This window comes from Microcebus murinus, chromosome 15, assembly GCF_040939455.1.
Source record: "Microcebus murinus isolate Inina chromosome 15, M.murinus_Inina_mat1.0, whole genome shotgun sequence".
In the NCBI taxonomy this organism is placed as follows: domain Eukaryota; kingdom Metazoa; phylum Chordata; class Mammalia; order Primates; family Cheirogaleidae; genus Microcebus; species Microcebus murinus.
This window is the reverse complement of record NC_134118.1, coordinates 54,799,513-54,811,995: the sequence shown is the minus strand read 5'-3', so window position 1 is coordinate 54,811,995 and position 12,483 is coordinate 54,799,513. Positions and strand designations below refer to the sequence as shown.

The window sequence follows — 12,483 nt, the reverse complement described above, 5'->3', positions numbered from 1 at the left end:
TGGATAAACAAACTGGTATGTCCAGATAGTGGCCTATTAACCTTAAAAATAAATGAGCTATCAAGCTGTGAAAAGACATAGATGAATCTTAAGTTCATATTACTAAGTGAAAGAAGCCTAGCTGAAAAGGCTATAGAGTGTAATTCTAACAATATGACATTCTGGTAAAGGCAAAACTATGGAGACAGTAAAAAGATCAGTGATTGCCAGGAGTTGGGGAGAAGGAGGGATGACTAGACAGAGCCTAGAAGATTTTTGGGGTAGTGAAACTATTATGTTTGATACTACTGTGGTGGATGCATGTACCTTACAGTTGCGAAAATCCGTAGAATGTACAGCACCAAAAGTGAACCCTAATGTAAATGGTGGACTTTGGATGATAATACAATGTAGGTTCATTGATTATAAGCAATTTATCACTCTGTTGTAGGATGTTGAGACTGGGGGAGATTGTGAATATATGGGGACAAGGGATATATGGGAATACTCTGTAGTCTGCTCAGTTTTGCTGTGAAACTAGAGCCTTTCTAAAAAGTCTATTTTAAAAAGATAACAGGAGAAAATATTTGCAAATTACATATCCAGTTAAGGACTTGTGTTTGTAATATGTAAATTACAACTCAATAAGACAACCCAATTTAAAAATGGGCAAGTAATTCATATGGACATATCATCAAAGAAAAAATATATATGGCCAATAAGCACATGAAAAGTTGTTCAGCATCATAAACCATCAGGGGAATTAAAATCAAAATCATAATGATACCATCTCATACCTACTAGGATGACTATAGTAATACAAGTGTTGGTGAGGATGTGAAGAAAGTGGAACCCTCATACAGTACTGGTAGGAATGTAAAATGGCCATCTGCTTTGGAGTACAGTCCGGAAGTTCTCAAATGGTTAAACATAGAGTTACCATATGACCCAGCAATTCTACTCTTGTAACCAAGAGAAATGAAAACATGTGCACCCAAAAACTTGTATGAAAATGTTCATTGCAGCATTTTAAAAATGAACTCAAATTTTCATTACCTGATGCAAGGATAAAGTGTGATATATCTATATAATGGAGTGTTTGGTAATCCAATGGAAGTATTAATACATGATACAATATGAAAACATTATGAAGACAGTAAGTGAAAGGAGCCAGTTACAAAGGACCACATATTGTATGAGTCCATTTATATGAAATGACTAGAACAAGAAAATTCATATAGACAAAATGTAGGTTTTGGTTGCCTGGGACAGGGATTGTGGGTGAGTGGTTAGGAAGAAAGTAGAGTGACTGCTGATAGGTAGCGGGTTTCTTTTTGGGGTAATAATGGTTGTAAAACACGGCATATATGAAAAACAATTGTACACTTTAGTGGATTGTAATATATGTAAATTATACATTAATAAAGCTGTTATAGTAAACAACAGCTTGGTGCAGTGGCTTATGCCTGTAATCCCAGCACTTTGGGAGGCCAAGGCAGGAGGATTGCTTGAGGCCAGGAGTTTGAGACCAGCCTGGCCAACATAGCAAGATCCTGACTCTATAAAAAATAATCTGATACCAACATGATATAAAAAAATAAAAAAAAGATAAAGAAAAAAAAAAATAAATACACTGGGCATGGTGATGTACACCTGTAGTCCCAGCTACTTGGAAGACTAAGGCAGGAGGATTGCTTGAGCCCAGGAGTTTGAGGCTACAGTGAGTTATGATTGCTCCACTGTACTCCAGCCTGGGCAGTAGAGCAAGACTCTGTCTCATACACAAATACATATGTACATACATAAAAAAATTAAATTTTAAATTAAAAATATAAATTAAATTCATTCATGCATACATACATACAAATGGAAATATATCCTATGTTCATGGATGACTTAATATTGTTAATATTTCAATAATATCCAAAGCCATCTACAGATTCTGGGCAATTCCTATGAAAATCCCAATGACAATTTTTTGCAGAGACAGAAAAATCCATCCTAAAATTCATGTGTAATCTCACAGGACCTTGAAGAGGCAAACCATTCTTGAAGAAGAATAAATTTGGAGGCTTCAGACTTCCTAGTTTCAAACATATTACAAAGTTATGATAATCAAAATATTGTCATACTACCACAGGTTGGATGTATAGACCAATAGAATAGAATAGAAAGCCCAGAAATAAACCTTCACATATATTGTTAAATGTTTTTTGACGGGTATATCAAGGCCATTTTATGGAGAAAGTGTCTCTTTAACAAATGGTGTTGGAAAAATTAAATATCCATATGTAAAAGAAGGAAGTTGGACCCTTACCATATACTATACATGAAAATTAATTCAAACTGGGTTAAAGATTTAAACATTATCTAAAATTGTAGAACACTTAGAATAAAGCCTTAGAGGAAAGTCTTCCTGACCTTGGATTTGACAATGGTGTCCTGGATTTCACACCACAATCACGTTACAAAAATATACAAATTGGAATTCATATATCCTATATATGATATATATTCATAAATCATATATATGATAAGGACTTAACATCCTGAGTATATAAAGAACTCCTATTACTCAACAAAAAATAATTTTAAAATGGGCCAAGGATTTGTATAGATAATTCTCTAAAGATGATACTAATATAAAAATGGCTAAAAGGCATTTGAAAAGTTGTTCAAAATCACTACCCAGTATAGAAATAGAAATCAAAGTCACAAGAGATTGCTTCACACTCATTAGGACGACTACTATTAAAAATACAGAAAATCACACCTGTTAACAATGATGTAGAGAAATTGGAACCCATGTACATTCTTGGTGGGAATGTAAAATGGTGCAGTCCTTATGGGAAACAGGCTGGCAGTTTCTCAAAAAATTAAAAATAGAAATACCATGTACTCAGCAATACCAATTCTAAGTATATATCCAAAAGACTTGAAAGGAGAATCAGAGATATTTGCATCCATGTTCATAGCAGCGTTATTCACAATAGCCAAGATGTGGAAGTAACCCAGATGTGCTTCAATGGATGAATGGATAAACAAAATTTAGTATATACATACAATGGTATATTGTTTGGCTTTCAACTTAGAAAGGATGGAAATCTTGTCACATTTTGCAAACTTGGATAAACCTTGAGGACTTCGGCTAAGGGAAATACCCATTCACAAAAATACAAATGCTATATGATTCCACTTCTATATCTAAGTTGTAAATTTTATAGAAACAGGAGGTAGGAAGGTGGTTGCCAGGAGCTGAGGGCAGGGGGAAATGGAACATTGTTGTCTAATGGGTATAGGGTTTCAGTTTTGCTAGATTTAAAATGTTGAAGATCGGTCGCCTGGCAGTATAAATATACTTAACACTACTGCACTGCACACTTAAAAATGATTAAAGTGGTACATTTTGTTGTTTTAACCCAATTAAAAAGAAAAATTATAAAAGAAAGCTCTACCTACCCGATTAAAAAAAAACAGTAAACCAAAAGAAAATTTATACACATTAATATCAGACAGAATAGACTTACAAAGTAGACTTTGAAACAGAAATCATTACTAGTGCTAAAGTGTGTCATGTAATAATAAAACGTGAAGTTTATCAGGAAGATATAGCTTAAATTTCAATGTATTTAATATCAAAATTTCAAATATATGAAACAAAAATCAAAAGACCAAATCCACGGTGACACCGAGTGATTTAATTTACTCCCTAAGTAAATAAGGCATAATGAGACAGTAAAATATAATTTCAAGACCAGGTGTGGTGGCTCACACCTGTAATCCCAGCACTTTGGAAGGCCAAGCCAGCAGTGTCACTTGAAGCCAGGAGTTCGAGACCAGTCTGGGCAGAATAGCAAGACCTCATCTCTACAAAAAAAAAGTCAGAAACAACTTTATGCCTAAGAACTGCAGAATAATGTTCCTTTTGGGTATATCCATGGTACTTTAGACCTCCACTGGCCACTGATTTAGAAAGGTAATTTCAAAGCATTGATATTTACAAATCATAAGTTGAATTAAGCTAGTGATTAATAACAAAAACAAGCAAAAATGTAAAGTAATCCCCATGTTCTTGAAAACAATATGTTTTTAAATAATTCACCGTTCAAAGAAGAAATTAGTGGAAATTAAAACTATAAATTGAATGATACCTGAAGTTAAGAGGTGCAGCTAAGGTGATTTAAATGCAAATATTAGGAAAAACAATTGAAATTAATAGGCCAATCACCAGTATTATTTTTACTCTATGAAAAAGTTTCCTGACTCTCAACGGCTTAAAGCAAAAATTTCTCACATTACCTGACGTTGGCTCTGGGTCAGCTATTGCTGACATATTGTATATATGTTTGTTTCTGCTCCATTTGTCTTCTCATTTTGGGATTAATGCCAGAACAGCAGCCTCTATACAGTACATGCTCATTCACATGGCAGAGGGGAAGAACAAGAGGCAGAGATAAAATGATTTTTAACAGTTATATTTGAAATTGCTGCTTATATGTGCTTTCTGTCCATTTCTTACATTCCATTGACTAAATCATATGGCCAAGCCTATGTTCTGGAAGATTATGTATATATTCTTTTTTTCCATTTATAATTTACTTTTTATTGATACCTAATGATTATACATATTTATGGGGTACGTGTGATATTTTGATATGTGTACACAATGTGTAATGATCAAATCAGGGTAATCCAGATATCCATTATCTCAAATATTTGTCATTTCTTTGTGTTGGGATGGGGAATATATATTCTTAAAAGGTATGTCACAATGGGTAGATATGCATAATTTTCTCATGTAGAAAATATGGGCAGCGAACAGTAGCAGAATCTACTATAGCATTGATCTTCAAGAAGTTAGAAAAACAATTAGCAATATAAACCCCGATAAAAATATATAGAAGGGGGCCGGGCGCGGTGGCTCACGCCTATAATCCTAGCTCTTGGGAGGCCGAGGCGGGCGGATTGCTCAAGGTCTGGAGTTCAAAACCAGCCTGAGCAAGAGCGAGACCCCGTCTCTACTATAAATAGAAAGAAATTAATTGGCCAACTGATATATATATATAAAAAATTAGCCAGGCATGGTGGCGCATGCCTGTAGTCCCAGCTACTCGGGAGGCTGAGGCAGAAGGATCGCTCGAGCCCAGGAGTTTGAGGTTGCTGTGAGCTAGGCTGACGCCACGGCACTCACTCTAGCCTGGACAACAAACTGAGACTCTGTCTCAAAAAAAAAAAAAAAAAAAAAATATATATATATATATAGAAGGGGCTGGGCGTGGTGGCTCACGCCTGTAATCCTAGCACTCTGGGAGGCCGAGTGGAGGCAAGCAGATTGCTCAAGGTCAGGAATTTGAAAGCAGCCTGAGAAGAGCGAATCCCCATCTCTACTAAAAATAGAAAATTAGATGGACAACTAAATATATATAGAAAAAATTAGCTGGGCATGGTGATGCATGCCTGTAGTCCCAGCTACTCGGGAGGCTGAGGCAGGAGGATTGCTTGAGCCCAGGAGTTTGAGGTTGCTGTGAGCTAGGCTGATGCCATGGCACTCTAGCCCGGGCAACAGAGTGAGACTCTGTCTCAAAAAAAAAAATGTGTAAAAAAATATATAAATAATCATATAGATCTATCGAGAGAGAGAAGGAAATAAGTAGCAGAATGTAATGAATTATATCTAACACACAATAGAGGATTCATCATGTCAGGATTTAATTTTTTAAAAAGACTAAAATTATGAGGGCAAAAAAGAGAAAAATGGATGCTTTACCTGGAGTGAAATAAGGGATATATTTACAGAAATTATAAAAGGTATTTTTAGACCAATTAATTTGAATATTTATAATACATAAGGACAGATTTCTGGAAAAATATATAATTTTCCAAAACTGAGTGGAAAAGAAAGTCTAAATAGTGCTATAACCACTTTTTAAAATCTTCAAACTCTATAATTTCAGATCTAGATATATTATTAACATCCTTCTATAATTGGAATAAATAATTTCAGTAATGTACAAATATTTTCAGGAAATAGAACTAATTATAACTCTTTGTTAAATGAATAGTGGGTTGGGGGAGAGAATATTTCACTTATTTTATCAGAAGAGCATATCTTTGGTACTTGAACTACACATGAATGAGAAAATGAGAAATTAGAATTCATGAGAGGCCAGGAGCAGTGGCTGATGCCTATAACCCCAGCACTTTGGGAGGCTGTGGCAGGAGGATCACTTGAGGCCTGGAGTTCGTGACCAGCCTGGGCAACAAAATGAGACCCTGTCTCTACAAAAAATAAAAAAATTAGCTGGGCATGGTGCTCACTCCTGTAATACCAGCTACTCAGGAGGCTGAGGTGGGAGGTACCTTTGAGCCCAGCAGTTTGAGGTTACAGTGAGCTATGCTTGGACCACTACATTCCAGCCTGGGTGACAGAGCAAGACCCTGTCTCTAAAAAATTTAAGAAACAAAACAAAACATGAGAACATGAGTGAGAGCCAAGCATTAGAGATAATCTGGGTACAAAAATTATAACGTGTAGCAATCACCAAATTCAACAATGTTTTTTTAAAAATAGGTGGCTAAGTTGTGTTCATCCCAGTAACATGAGATTATACCTTAGAACGATTAGTCAATGAAATTCACATTAATAGACTGAAGAAAGATTGTGATCACTTGAACAAATGCAGAAAGTACATTCAATAAAAGTCAACGTGTATACATGAGAAATTTTTTAGCAACATAGAGATAAAAGAATATCTTTAACCTCAAAGGGTTTTGGCAAAATCTATAAAGCAAATTTAGAGCATTCTGAATGGTGAAATATTGAAACTAATCTCTTGTAATCAGGAATAAATAAAATATGCTCACTATCAAATTTATTGTATATCTTTGTTAGACCAATAAAGGGGAAAAAAGGGATAAGAAATGGAAGGAAGAAGCAGGGCGAGGTGGAGTGTACCTATAGTCCCAGCTACTTGGGAGGCTGAGGTTGGAGGGTCACTTGAGCACAGGAGTTTGTGTCCAGCCTGGGCAACATAGTGAGACCCTGTCTTTTAAAAAAAAAAAATAAATGGAAAGAAGAAATAAAAACTTACGAATGTGAAAATAGAAAATCCAAAAGAATCTTATACATGAGTGGTTATAATTAGTAAGTAATTTTCTAGGTAATTATTTTTAAAACCCCAGTTTCTCCTTAGCAGCAGTTGTTAAGAGTGACTTTTAAGAATTCATTTTATAATAGTATATATTTTCTATGGCTGTCATAACAAATTACCATAAAATTTGGCAGTTTTAAAACAAGGCAGTTTTATTTATGTAGATCAGAAGTCCAGGTGAGCTCAGCTGGTTTCTGTGCTCTAAGTCTCACAAGACTTAAATCAAGGTTGTTGGACTTCCTGGCCTCTTATCTGCAGCTTGTATATGAGAATCATTTTTATTCAGATTGCTTGCAAAGTTTACTTCTTTTTGGGTGAATGTAGGGTTGAAGTCCCCCATTTCCTTTCTCCTGTCTGTCTCTGAGACAGCCTCTCAGTTCTTTTGTTTCTTTATTTTATTTTATTTTTTTTTTGTAGTACAGAGGGATGGAAAGCCTCTCAGCTCTTTAAGAGGCCACCTCTGTTTCTGGTGAAATTGCACTCTAAGTCTTTTTTTTTTGAGAGAGAGAGAGAGAGTCTCACTCTTGTTGCCCCAACTAGAGTCAGCCTAGCTCACAACAACCTCAAATTCCTGGGCTGAAGCGATTCTCCTGCCTCAGCCTCCTGAGTAGCTGGGACTACAGGCATGCGCCACCATGCCCAGCTAAGTTTTTCTATAAATTTTTAGTTGGCCAATTAATTTCTTTCTATTTTTAGTAGAGACGGGGTTTCGCTCTTGCTCAGGCTGGTTTCAAGCTCCTCAGCTCCAAGATCCGCCTGCCTCAGCCTCCCAGAGTAATGCTGGGATTATAGGTGTGAGCCGCCACGCCTGGCCTGCACTCTAGGTCTTTAAATCAACAATAGCAAATAAAATCTCTCTTCACATCTCTTAGACTTTTCCTTCTGATGCCTCTCTCCTGCCTGTAGTTGGAGAATGTTCTCTGGATAATCCAGAGTAAACTCCCTGTCTTAAGATCATTTATTGGTAACCTTAATTACATCTGCAGAGTTATTTTTGTTACGTAAGGTAACATAATCATGTGTTACAAAGGTGAGGGACTTGGACATGTAAGGGACTGTTTTGCCTACCATAGAACAGATCTTTAAAAGAATGCACCAAACTTTTAAGGAGAGTAGTATTATAATACTTAATGGAAAGATACTAGTGAAGATATAAATAGGCAAATACTAAAGTTGGTATTTAGTATGCACTCTTTGTTTTAATGACAGTTATTTGTATCGATTTTATCAATCTTGTCCTCTAAAATTGTGATATTTTTGCCCACTTAAGAAATCTTTTCCTACTCTAAGATTGAAGATCAATGTGGTAAAGACAGTAATTCTCCCCAAATTGATTCTAAAGACAATTAGATTCCAGTAGTTTTGTTTTTTTTTTTTTTTTTTTTTTTTTTTTTTGAGACAGAGTCTCACTTTGTTTTCCAGGCTAGAGTGAGTGCCGTGGCGTCAGCCTAGCTCACAGCAACCTCAAACTCCTGGGCTCGAGTGATCCTTCTGCCTCAGCCTCCCGGGTAGCTGGGACTACATGCATGCGCCACCATGCCCGGCTAATTTTTTTATATATATATCAGTTGGCCAATTAATTTCTTTCTATTTATAGTAGAGACGGGGTCTCGCTCAGGCTGGTTTTGAACTCCTGACCTTGAGCAATCCGCCCGCCTCGGCCTCCCAAGAGCTAGGATTACAGGCGTGAGCCACAGCGCCCGGCCGTTTTGTTTTTTTTTTAAACTTGACACCAGAGTCTAGATTTATGTGGGCTGCCTTGGTGATTTACCCCTGTAATCCCAGCACTCTGGGAGGCTGAGGTGGGAATATCCCTTAAGGCCAGGAGTTCAAGACCAGCATGAGTAACATAGCAAGACCCTGTCTTTGGGGGAAAAAAAAATTAACCAGGTGTGGCACATGTGACTGTAGTCCCAGTGACTTCAGAGAAGTTTGAGACTTCAGTGAGCTGTGATCCAGACCACTCCACTGCAGCCTGGGTGACAGAATGCGACTCCATCTATAAAAAAAAATACAAATAGGCCGGGCGCTGTGGCTCACGCCTGTAATCCTAGCTCTTGGGAGGCCGAGGCGGGCGAATTGCTCAAGGTCAGGAGTTCAAAACCAGCCTGAGCAAGAGCGAGACCCCGTCTCTACTATAAATAGAAAGAAATTAATTGGCCAACTGATATATATATATAAAAATTAGCCGGGCATGGTGGCGCATGCCTGTAGTCCCAGCTACCCGGGAGGCTGAGGCAGAAGGATCACTCGAGCCCAGGAGTTTGAGGTTGCTGTGAGCTAGGCTGACGCCATGGCACTCACTCTAGCCTGGGCAACAAAGCGAGACTCTGTCTCAAAAAAAAAAAAAAAAAAAATACAAATAAAAAATAACATTTACATGAAAGTATAATGGACAAGCAACTGAACACAATCCTAAAGGCAGGTTGACATATGTTCACGGTTTAAGTGTGTAAGATGGACTGTAGGAATGGAATAGAAAATCCACAGATAGTTTCATGCATATATGGACATTTGTTAAATGACAGGCAGGTTAAATATTAATGAGGAAGGAGACGATCTGATTTTTCACACACGGTGCTTGAAAAGTTGTATGGGAAAAAAATATTATACCTGTCAGTCAAATCTATCCCAATAAAGGACAAAAACATAAAGCTGTTAAGGGATAATAAAAGATAGTCATGATCTCAGAGTAGGAAAAGATTTCTAAAGTGGGCAAAAAAGCACAATCTTAGAGGACAAGATTCATAAAATCAACACAAATAATTGTCATTAAAACATTCAAAAGAGTGCATACATAGTTCACAAAGGAAGTGGTTTCCATTCATGATTTGATAGGTCTTGTAAAACAAATTCATAATGAAGTACAGAACAATAAAGAGATTCAGTAGAGGCCGGCCAGGGTGGCTCATGCCTGTAATCCTAGCTCTCTGGGAGGCCGAGGCGGGTGGATTGCTCAAGGTCAGGAGTTCAAAACCAGCCTGAGCAAGAGCGAGACCCGTCTCTACTATAAATAGAAAGAAATTAATTGGATAACTAATATATATAGAAAAAATTAGCTGGGCATGGTGGCACATGCCTGTAGCCCAGCTATTCGGGAGGCTGAGGCAGTAGGATTGCTTGAGCCCAGGAGTTTGAGGTTGCTGTGAGCTAAGCTGATGCCAGGACACTCACTCTAGCCTGGGCAACAAAGTGAGACTCGTCTCAAAAAAAAAAAAGATTCAGTAGAATTGAGATAATGAATATCCCAGTTACCCTGATTTGATCACTTCACATTTTATACAGGTATTAAGAAAGCACATGTACCCAACAAATTATATATATATGTATGTATGTATATATATATATATAAATTAAAAGAATGCATAAAAAAATCCCCAAATCGAAAACAGTCTGGGCATTAAGAATGTCTATAAGCTGGGTGCAGTGGTGTGTATTTGTAGTTATAGCTACTCAGGAGGCTGAGGTGGGAGAATCCCTTGAGCCTAGGAGTTTGAGGTTGTAGTTCATGATGGTTGTGGCTGTGAATCCAGTGCACTCCAGCCTGGGCAACAAAGTGAGACACCCCCCCCCCCCCATCTCTTTAAAAAAAAGAATGTCTATGAAACAGTAAGTGCTTGTAACTGTTCAAAAAAAAAATTCAGTAGAAAACTGCTTATAAGACAAACATGCATCTTACAAAAGGAAGTCCAAATGATAGAAAACGAATAGATATTCAACATTATTAATCAAGGAGATGAAAATATTTCAGTGAAATAGTGCATAAAACCTACATTAGCAAAGTGAAAACATCAGATGGCAGGTTTTAGAGGAATATTTGGAACAAGAACTTCAATTAATCTGTGGGAATAAAAAATGGTAAATAATTTTCTATGATCCACCATTTCCACTCTGGAATATATTCTCAAGTTGCATTGTTCAAATATAGTAGCCATTAACCACATGTATTAATAGTTATTGAACCCTCAAAATGTGGGTAGTCTAAGATGTATTTTAAATGTAAGATACTGGATTTTGAAGACTTAGTAAGAAAAAGGAATGTAAAATATCTCAAGTTTTAATAATTATTGCATGTTGAAGTAATAGATTAAATAAAATATTAAAAATTTACTTTTTAAAAATATTTTTAATGTAAAAAATATAGCTTCTAGAAAATTTAAGATTGTATTATGTTTACTTATTATTTATTTGAAACAGAGTCTTATTCTGTTGCCTGGGCTAGAGTGCTGTGGCGTCAGCCTAGTTCACAGCAACCTCCAACTCCTGGGCTTGAGCAATCCTTCTGCCTCAGCCTCCCAAGTAGCTAGGACTACAGGCATGCGCCACCATGCCCAGCTAATTTTTTCTATATATTTCTTATTGGCCAATTAATTTCTATTTTTAGTAGAGACAGGGTCTTGCTCTTGCTCAGGCTGGTTTCAAACTCCTGACCTTGAGTGATCCTCCTGCCTGAGCCTCCCAGAGTGCTAGGATTACAGGCGTGAGCCACCGTGCCCAGCCTCCATTATGTTTGTATTAGACAGCATTATCCTAGAGGAACTTAGAAGTGTTCATCAGGAGCAATATATAATAATATAGCAGAATGGTTCATTATAGTCACAAATTGGAAATATTCAAAGTGTCCATCAGGACTAGACTGCTTATGTCATCATATAGCAGTAATCATTATGATGCTATATAGTAGTGAAAAAATGATTGCCATACATGTGTCCATCATTATTTGACTGGATATGTCATTGTATAGAAATCATTGTGATGCTGTACAGGAGTGAAAAAAATGTTTGCCATACATATATTTAGGAATCCATGTAGAGAATAATGCTGAGTGAAAAAAGTTAAGCGAGGTTACTGTAAGGTTTTTCGGCAGTGGCGAAAAGAAAAGACAGACACAGAGAGAGAAAGAGTGGGGGCCAAACCACGTGGCTTTATTATGCACTTGTGGAAGAGGTTCTGGGGCCCCAAGAGTGGGGGCCCCCAGAAGTCGCCGCTGTTTGAATGGGCTGAGGCCTTTTATAATACCCTTTGGGCCTGGCTAGGGACTTTTGGCGGGAAGAGCTGGGGATTTTAGGAGGGGCTGGAGGTATTTGTGGAATCCAAGAGCCGAAAAGTTCTCTTATCCAGGTGGACATCTGGGTGTGGTTCCTCTCAGCAGGGCCTGGCAGTTTTGACCTTGGTGGGTCTGGTCTCATGAACCTTTTCTTTTTTGATCTAGGGAAGGGAGGGGGCCGCCACTAACCTTACAGTTACATCCAAAGTATGATTCCATAAAACTCAAGAACAGGTCAAATCAAACATATATTTTCCAGGGACATGTATAAATATAGATGGTTATATAAAGAAAAGTCTGGAATAA

General features: G+C 37.2%; 1 protein-coding gene across 9 annotated transcripts in view; it reads left to right on the top strand.

Annotated features, from left to right (window-relative positions):
• LARP1B (La ribonucleoprotein 1B) overlaps window positions 1-12,483 on the top strand; it is a 121,430-nt gene that overhangs the window by 57,296 nt on the left and 51,651 nt on the right. The window lies entirely within an intron of this gene.